Source organism: Chaetodon trifascialis, chromosome 17 (assembly GCF_039877785.1).
Source record: "Chaetodon trifascialis isolate fChaTrf1 chromosome 17, fChaTrf1.hap1, whole genome shotgun sequence".
In the NCBI taxonomy this organism is placed as follows: Eukaryota; Metazoa; Chordata; class Actinopteri; order Chaetodontiformes; family Chaetodontidae; genus Chaetodon; species Chaetodon trifascialis.
The window spans coordinates 12075611-12085232 of NC_092072.1; positions in this window are offsets into that span (position 1 = coordinate 12075611).

Here is a 9622-nt window from a genome sequence, read left to right on the forward strand (position 1 = left end):
ACCGTGCAGCCCTTAAAAGAATATTTGACGTTAAAAGAGTAGAAAATATTGAGGGAGTAAAGTATAGAAACAGTCCCCAGCCCTGAAACAGAAACAAAGCTTCTGGCTGGTTTGACGTGGGCAGGGCTAAATTAGGAAAATGAGATGTCGTGCACGTCCATGCACCAATCAGTTGTTGGGTTATTTGGTCACTGCCCATGATCGTACACACCTACACAGTCCTGAGGCAGACGAGCTGAGTTTTCCAGTGATAAACTCTTGATAATTAGGATGCTTTTTTCCCAAACTTTAGTTGCTTAGGAGATATTCAGATCCACATATTTAATGTTGTAGAGAAATACTTAAGATTTGAAGCCAAGCTTTCAGGATTTGAAGAATCTCTACTGAATCTGCTGTAACATGATGTGTGAACAGGATACACGCTTTATTTTGCAAACAAGTTACAAGATAGTACTGTTCACAACTACCCACCTAATAATAACTTCCTGCAATCCACCAATTATCTTGTTCCCGAGGTATTTCTGTCCTGCACTGTAGTTTTGTGTCCCCACAAGATCTTATTCTCACATTTGGACTTTAATGGCACCATGGGGATTTTTCTGTTTTTAATTACTACATAGCTGCAGTATTTGTATTGAATCTGAGCTTATTCCAAAGTATCTGAATGAATTTGTCATTGTCATTATATTAATGTTGAACATGTCACACTTTTTGAAGCCGCAAGAACTGTTTGGAGGGGAGAACGCTGATAAAATCTTTGGTCGAAGAGAAAAAAGAAGAGCAGCAACAACTGAAACGACTAAACCAGGCACAGCTGTGCACCAGCGCTCTGAAAACATCCTTCTGCTGAACACCTGAAACTCATTTCGCCTCTGCTGGTGGAGATGTTTGTAGCGTGTTTTAAGTTTTGAGTGTTTTCAGGAAAGCTGAACATATCTCAGGGGAGAAAATGAAATGTTCGTGGGGGGCATAAAATTTCAATAAATATATCAATTAATGACCTTTTTTTGTTTCAAACATAAGAAACAATAGACAAACAGGGACAAAAGCTACATCAAACCTTTCAGAGCTGGTCTGTTTCATAGATGACACCCACTGGGAAACACTGTTCTGTGAGATGAGCAATAGCTTAAATTAGGTTATTGTGTGTGAGTGAGTGCGTGCATGTGTATGTGTGTGCGTGTGTGCATTATGCAGAATAGGATGCTTTGAGTATCCAAATAGATATCTGTCAGACATAATTACAGGTCAGAGTTATACAGTCTCCCTTGCCTGTGCATCTGTGTATGTATGTACGTGTATACATGCACGTGTGAGTATTTACATGCTTTGCATGCACATGACCTCTTGCATCATTTAGTTGCTGGTGAGTCTCCAAACAGGGCCGCCCCAGTGACAGCCCATAATACAGTGTATAATAATGGGAGATTTGCTTTCATGAGCTAAGCTCCGGGAATGTTTGGACCTCCCATTTAGACTCAACAGGAGCTTGGCACTGACTCTGCACAGGTGCAGACAAGAGAGAGAGAAAGGAGGAGAGAGTATTGGGTCCTGCAAACAACATTCAACATCTGTGTCAATGGCTGTTGCACAAATTTTCACCAATAAAACAGAGAGCAAGGGGAAAGGAGAGAGTCAAACAGAGAGAGAGGGATAAGGAGTAGAGCGGAGATTCAACATCTGTCAGTGTCTGTTATGCTTTTTCCTAAATTGAGAGAGAAACAGAGAGGAAAAAGGGGGTAGGAGCTTAAAATAGCAGAGAGAGAAAGTTGGTGGCTGGCCAACCTTGGATGAAGCAATTCACTTCCAGCTGTTGTACTGTTTGTGTATCAGAGAGAGGACAGGAGGGGAGGCAGAGAGGATGGGAAGGTAAGAGGATAGTGAAGGTGGGGAAGTAGGGAGGGATGCAGGGAGAGGGAGGTTAAAGTAACAAGGAGTAAAGGCAGGAGGCAGTGAGGGTCCCACAGGTTGGAGTTATGAGTGAGAACTACACCACTGACTGTAGGATGAAGTGCAGTGTGTTTTTCTGGTATGTGCGCCCACTCCTTCCTCTTTCTCTTAACTTGAACTTAACACACAGTCGTCCCGCTCTTGATGGATTTGGACCATCTCATATTTACTATATGTGCATGTGAACTTTGTTGTTTCCTGTTGCATAGCATGCATTTGGAGTACATCCTGGACAGGTCAGCACAGCACACATCACAGGGCTGATATACAAACTTAAACTCAGGAGCATGTCACTGTGAGTGCTAACCGCTGCGCCACCGCGCTGCCATGCATTAAATGTAATTACTTATCACAAAAATGTACAAAAACCAAATGCATGTGGATGATAGGCTGTACGAGAGTTAATGAAAATGAGAACATGTCTGTGACTGTGTGTGTTAAACCGTTTGTGGAATCTACATTTTTGGCTGTTTTTGTGAGGTGACAAGCAAAATGAATATGAACAAAACACACTGTTTCCTATCTTCTGATTTGTTGTTCACCATTTTTGAAATGAAAAGGGCAAGCGGTCCATTTTGCTTTAAAAAACAAAAAGATTCCTCTTTCACACCAGCAACCTTTAAGCCAATTGTGCTTCACATTCTTTTATCAGTTAGCATAGCAAAGCACGCAGGACAAGCCAAATCGAAATGATTGCCTTGAATTAAAAAAAAAGAAGAAAAAATAAGTGCCTTTCATATATTTGAGGGACTTTTTTTTTTGACATCATGTCCTTGTTCGTTTTTTTAACACCTTCTGTCAGTTGTGACTGGTTCTTTTATCCAAGCAATGATCTGTGGCTTCTGTGTGTGAATGAGAATCTTTTTTTTCTTTTTTAAAATATATATATATATATATATATATATATATATATATATATATATATATATATATATATATATATATATATATATATATATTTATATATATTTTTTACTACTACTTTCTAGACCTTGATAGATAAGTGGCAGCGCTTGGGGGAAAATGTTGCTTACGATGAAATCAACAGGCTTTTGAAATTTGCCAAATTGACAGGCTTGAATAGGGACTGAACAGGTGGAAAGCAGTGCTCTCTTAATGTGATTGCATGTGTCAGAATCAAAACCAAGCCTTTTTTTTTCCCACGAAGGGGCAATTCATTTGAGATGTTTCATTTTACAGTTGAAAGGCTAAAATGAAGCAATTTACAAGCTGAGTAGACTCGAAGGGAGAAACAGGGTCGCCATGGCAAAGGACCCTTCTTCTTTCTTTCAAAGCACACAAAGTGATCAGATCTATAATGTAAGAAAGTTTTCATTTGTATCGCAGTTTTTAACTTGGTCACTCCAACAAATCAATAAATACGAACAATGCAATGTCTGTTGCTTGACTCAAACTATTGTTGTCTCCAACTCCTGAAGTTTCTTGGCCTTGAAACACCCAGCTAGAGGGTTTTTTATTTTTTGGTCTCAACTCACTCTGAACGATTTTCTCTCTTTTGAGTACTGTGTGCTTCGACAATACCAGTAAAGATTGCTTCCTGGCTGTTACCCATGCATAGCAAATGCTGCCACAATGTAGTGGATTGCGCCCAATGCATAGAAAGTAGATGGGACTGTCATTATTTTTTGTGAACATGTTTTGCAATCTGTCAATACTGATAATGATGACAGTCTTTTGTAGTCAGAGAAAGGTGTGTTTGTTCATTTTGTTTTGATTTCTTCCCAATGTCTGGAAGACTAATATTTGTCCTATTTTGTGTACTTTTCTCTCACATCGAAAGAACAATACATCTGCATTGATGCCTTTTCTTTAACCTACTCTAACGCAAGGAACAAAATTGTATTTTTTAACACCCCTCGAGATAAGCAAGGCAAATAGATGAACAGTGGTCAGCAGACGTGCTGAGTGACCACCTGTAGAAAGTTTGTACTGAGGTTGGATCAAAGTGTGTGTAACTTTGTTGTGCACTCCATCCATCCTATGTAGATAAAGTGAGTGTGTGCAAAGACAATATATTTAATCTTTGACATCATCAACATCATCGTTTTGTTTTTTAAAAATATGCTAAATGTATGGTTTGGGAAATTCTGGTATTTTCTTGTGTGCTGTGGAGAGGTGTGGGGCTTTGGTTCATGTGTGTCCTTTTTTGGCACAGACTGGCTGTGGTTCTCCAGGTGGTCTGGGAGCTGGATCCAACTCAGCTGGGACTCATCACAATCAAGCACTGCATAAAGACTGTGGCCTGCAGAGGACTCGCTGCCAGATTGTTTCTGCTGCTTAGTTATATTGTTTGCTGCTTTACTAGTGCTACCTGCAAGTAGAAGTTTATACTGAGCTTTTGTTTCTCTTCTTCTTGATCTCTTGTATTTTTTTCTTTATGCTCAGTGAGTTTTGCCACCATGCTTCCCAGCATCTTGCCTCGAGCCTCTGCTCCTCAACCATCTCCACCTTGTTTCATCTGTGCCTCTACCACCACATGCCTTCAATGCTGTACTCACACCACCTGAGCTCTATGCGCTCCAGTGTTTCTCTGAGCTGCTCTCCACCTCAGTGCCTCATGCCTCACCTGCCATTCCCAGGACTTCCCAGCTATGAGTTTCCTACATACCTGGAGTCCCCATTCATTATAAGCTTAATAACTTTCTATTTTTCCCTTGCTCCCTGTCTGCATGCCTGCTATAGGGTCCAAATCCTGAAGAAATTTAACACTTATTAGTAACAAGCTTGGACAAGAGCGACAAAAGACTGGGAAAGTTGTTTAATGTTCACCTGTCTGGAACATTCCACAGGTAAGCAGGTTCACTGGTAACAGGTGTATCAGGATTGGGTATGAAAGAGGCATCCTTGGCAGGTCAGTCACAAGCGAGGAGCGAGGTTCACCACTTTGTGAAACCCATGATTGTGCAAAGGATATTACTTCATGGCCTTGGGAACACTTCAGAAAACTGTTAACTGCAGCTTGTTTGCAAATGATTGCATTCTGATTTTACACACTGTCCAAACTTGTTTGGATACAAGGATTTATTTTTACTTTATCCTTTTGAAGTACTACTTTGTTTCCTTATATTAAATGCAGTTTCACATCTCCATTTTCTATGTTTGTCACTGCTTTAGTTGAAATGATCTCCTCATTAAGATGCGTAGGGGCACTAATGATAAATTGGCCCCCCACACAGCTCATCAGTTTAATGCCTGGCTAACCTCTCTCACAATTAGCAAGGTCAAGGGATGCAGTTTTGTTTAAATGAGCAGAGTTTACCGCATAAAAAAGTGAAGAATGTTATGTATTCTTTTATGCAGTTTCTTCTGCAGCATGGAAATCCCCCGTATATTTCTTCACACCTTCTTGTCACATTCATAGAGTTGCGTGAGCATATGCTTTTCAGACACACACACACACACACACACACACACACACACACACACACACACACACACACACACACACACACACACACACACACACTCTCTTTCGCCTGTCTTCGGCGAAGGCTATTAACCTGTCGGCTTTCTGCAGAATCTCTGTAATTTGGCCGTCAGTTATTAAAATTCTTCCTGCCGGTATGTGGCGAGAGAAAAGGTTCCCGGCACTCATTCTGGACTCCAAAAGGACTGACTGCTAACACACACACACGGGCTAATGCGAGCGTGACGTCCTGGGTACTGCAGGTTTGACACTGGACCCAGCACACTGAGTGGATAATTGTATATGCGATGAGAGGGGTGGGAGAAAAGGAAGGGCTGGCGTTTACTTAACAGTACGAATGTTATAATAAATTGGCCACCAGTTATGTTACTGTAAATGGGGATAGACTGATTTCATGTACAGTGTCTTATTAATGGACCCTTGATATTTAAACAAAGACACACAATGTTATTGAAACAAAGCACCTTAAACCAGTCGACCAGATGATATAAACGTGTACATCTTCAGGTTTAAACCGCTGCAGCTGCTTTACCTTCATACAGGTCACACAGTTTGGTAGGTGTCTTAATAAAGAGCTACACCTTTTTTGCTACAACAGTCTGGGAAACATGAATCTCTGAATTTGTGCACAATTTACAAACTACAAGTTGCTTTGCATTTAATAACATTTTTGGGGAAACATGCCTATTAGCTGGTAGTGACAAGACTTTAAGACGTTATTGCACCAAACCAAGAAGTAGTCTGCGACATAACCCCACGTGAAGCCACATTATGTTTTTTTAACAGTTTAGTTTTTGTTTTAAAAAAGAATAAAGGTAACATCTTCATTTCTGAGCTTTACAGGCTACCTTTGCCAGACTCCCTATTTCCCCATCTTTCCAGTCTGTACTAAGCTAAGCTAAGCAGCTGCTGGCTTTAGCATGCAGTTAGCGTGCAAACATGAGAGCGGTCTCAATCTTGGCATTTAGCTATTGACAAGAAAACAAACAAGCAAATTTCCCAAAATGTCAAACTGCCCTTTTAAGTTTCTGTGAATGTGCATATTTGAGCAATGTTTGTGGTTCTGTTTATTATTGTTTTTTAATTTCTGTATTTTTATTAAATCTTATTTGTGTACTGTATACTAAACAAGAAGCATAATGCTTAACTTATACAGCTCTGGAATTTTCTAATTAATCTATTGTGTGTTTGCGGAGCAATGACAGAACTTGCATGTGCATGTAAAAGAAAAAGTGTGAAAAAAAGCTAAACACAGCCAAAACCTTCTATTGTTGAGTGTGTGGCGCATGTGGTCATTGTGTATGTACGTCTGCAAGATCATGCCAAGAAATAAAACAATATTCTGATCCATATTGAAAAAGGATGAGGATTTCAGTCTTTCCTCTCAGACTAATATGAACCATACACTCCCTTGCGACAGCTTGCCAAGAACAAAATGGTAATGGTGGAACACTGAGGGGGTGCGCTTGATTATTTATTTGTGTTTCAACAGGGGAAACCGGAGCTCCGTCACCACTATGAAGCTATGAGTCATAAAAGCCTGTTTATTTAGAAACCAGAACTTGCTGCTCGACAGGCCGTTACATCTGGTGGCAATTATATCATTCAGCTCTCCATCCCACATGCTGAATTCAACTCATATGTGGGAGTTGCATCACATCAGAGTGTGTGTGTGTGTGTGTTTGTGTTGTACTGTACACATGTGTGCTCTCAATACTTTACTACATGGTTTTACTTGTGATCTGAAAACAAAAACACATTGTCAGTTCCAAGGAATCCCTGTTTTTGTCTTATTACGTGAGATTTCATATAAAAACGTCTTGTTTTTACGTGTTTCTGTTCCTGAAAGATGAGCCTTTGACCTTCGACATTCATTTCAGTGAGAATGTCAATTTGTGTTCTCGTCCGGGTCAAGAATTTTTCCACTAGCTTTTATTAGTGGACTGAATGAGTGGCGGCTTTCAGAGGAATGGCCATGGTTTCTATTGTGGCTTCTTTTCTTTTGGGGCTTCAGTTCAACAGCTGCTTCCCGCCTTCTCTAAAACAGAGCTTGGCCATCGAGGGAAAACATCTTGTTTCATTTTAGCCGCTCTGTTGTTAAAGGACTTGGAACATTCGCTCTCTCATCTTCTCGCCGCTCGCTCAGCCTCCTTTCGCCTCCTCCGCTTTCTCCCCTTCTCCTCACCTCAGGTCCTGTCAAACCTCTCAACGGGTGAGAAATGGAAGGTGTGTGGCTCCTTGGTGAGCTGGGAGTTTTTATGTGTGTCTCTGCATTCATGCATGTGGGTCTACGTGCGCTCTTGTCTATTCAGATGTGTGTGTGTGCGTGTCTCCATGTGACTCAGTGTGTGCTCTGTTTAAAGCCACTGTCTCCAAAGCTTACAAGGCTCCCTGTGTATAATTGGTGACCTATTACTTTCTGCCCATTGCATTTGACAGATATGAATTGGGGACTGCCAAGCGGACATGCTGATTAATGACAACCACAATTGGTACCTTTTAATTGCCAAGGATGAGAAGTCAGGCACTGCAGAGAGAAAGAGAATCAGAATGACGAAGACACACACACACACACACACACACACACACACACACACACACACACACACACGCGCACCTTTGTACAAACCTGTGATTACAGGGTTGGAGTGTGTTTTTGTGTCATCTCTGTCTCTGCACGTTCAGGCCATTTCTGGCACTAGTCAACCAATGGTAGAAGATGATGGAGCCAGCTGTTTGCCAATGATGCTACGTTCTCTGTGTGTGTTTTCATGTACGTATGTTAGCCCGTGGGGGGTTTGGTCTGCAGGGGGATGGCATTGATTTAGCTCACATCTGGTCATATACACTCCACAAGGGATAAGAGTGTTAGATTAGAACACAGCGCACACACTTGAACACATCTACACACCACTAATTAACCTGGTGCTTCTCGCAGCTGCTGGCCCCGACTTTGCTCCTGCCAAGATGGACGTGGGTGGCTCCTCAACCTAAATCAATCTGCACTAATTGCTGGTCTACGCTCCCCTGCGTCTTTACCTTGCTGCCTGTCAGCATCCTATCTACCTGTCTGATTTGACGAGTAACTCCCACATCTTGGAGCCACTGTGATCACTCAGCCACCTCACAGGTCCCAGTGTTTTGATTTTGCCACAGTGTCAAGACATTATGTTGCAGAACTGGCTGCGGTCTTATCTATGAGCTCTTGCAGTTTGAGTGAGCTAATGTGTGGTTAAATTCATGCATCGCACCTCTGCAAACTCCCAATGTGAAGCAGTTGATCCTTTTCTCACTTTACTGTATGCCCCTATTGTGCAGTCACTTCTCCCAGGAGTTCATGTTGAGGCTGCTGAAACTATTCGTCATATTAGGACTGGCGAAAAAAAAAAAAAATTAAATACCTCATTGATCCAGTGGTGAGGCTGCTCACTTTTAGATTTAAAGTTGAGGTTTGGAGAAGAGTGAAGATTAGGATTTATGTTTAGGTGAGTCTCCACTTGCAGTTTTCTGCCTCTTTTACTGCCTCTCTGGCACGCTAACCTATTCTTGTTGCAGATGCCTATGATCAATTACACTCACTCCATCCTCAGCTTGCAAGCCAACTAAGGATGGTCTTGTCATCAAAAAGCACGTTGCCAGGAACCACTGGTTGAGGACCAAGAATGGAGGTGGAGTTGACTGAATTTATATGTAGCTGAGCTACTCACAGCCACCAGGGCCTTAAAAGGGAATAGGTATGAGGAGAAAGTAGCTGTTCTGTGTCATTTCCACAAAAGCAGACATCTGTCTTCTTCTGGCGTTTCTCCCCATGCTGACAGAGGTCATGAGTTTGTGTTGTGTAAGCATGAGCCTAACAGTGATTCTGTCAAACTCAATGGAATGATATGAATGTGACAAGGAAGGCAAATAGCTCATAAAAATAACAATAGGATCATGAAGGAAGAGCCTACAGAAGTCATTAAATTGTGAGACAGATTGTCCATAGAAGGCCATTCATTTCACCTCAGAAAGGCCCAATAACTCCATATAAGAAAAGCACAGAGATGATGAGGAGGATGTTTAAAAATGGTAGAATTAATGCATCATTTAACTACTTGGGCTTGTTTCACTATTGTTAAGAGTGGGCCTGAGTCCCTTGCTAGCTATTAGCATATTAGCTGAGGCTTCAGGTGAGGACTTTGGCATAGGGGAGGGAGGGATTATGTGAATATGTGTGACAGGGGA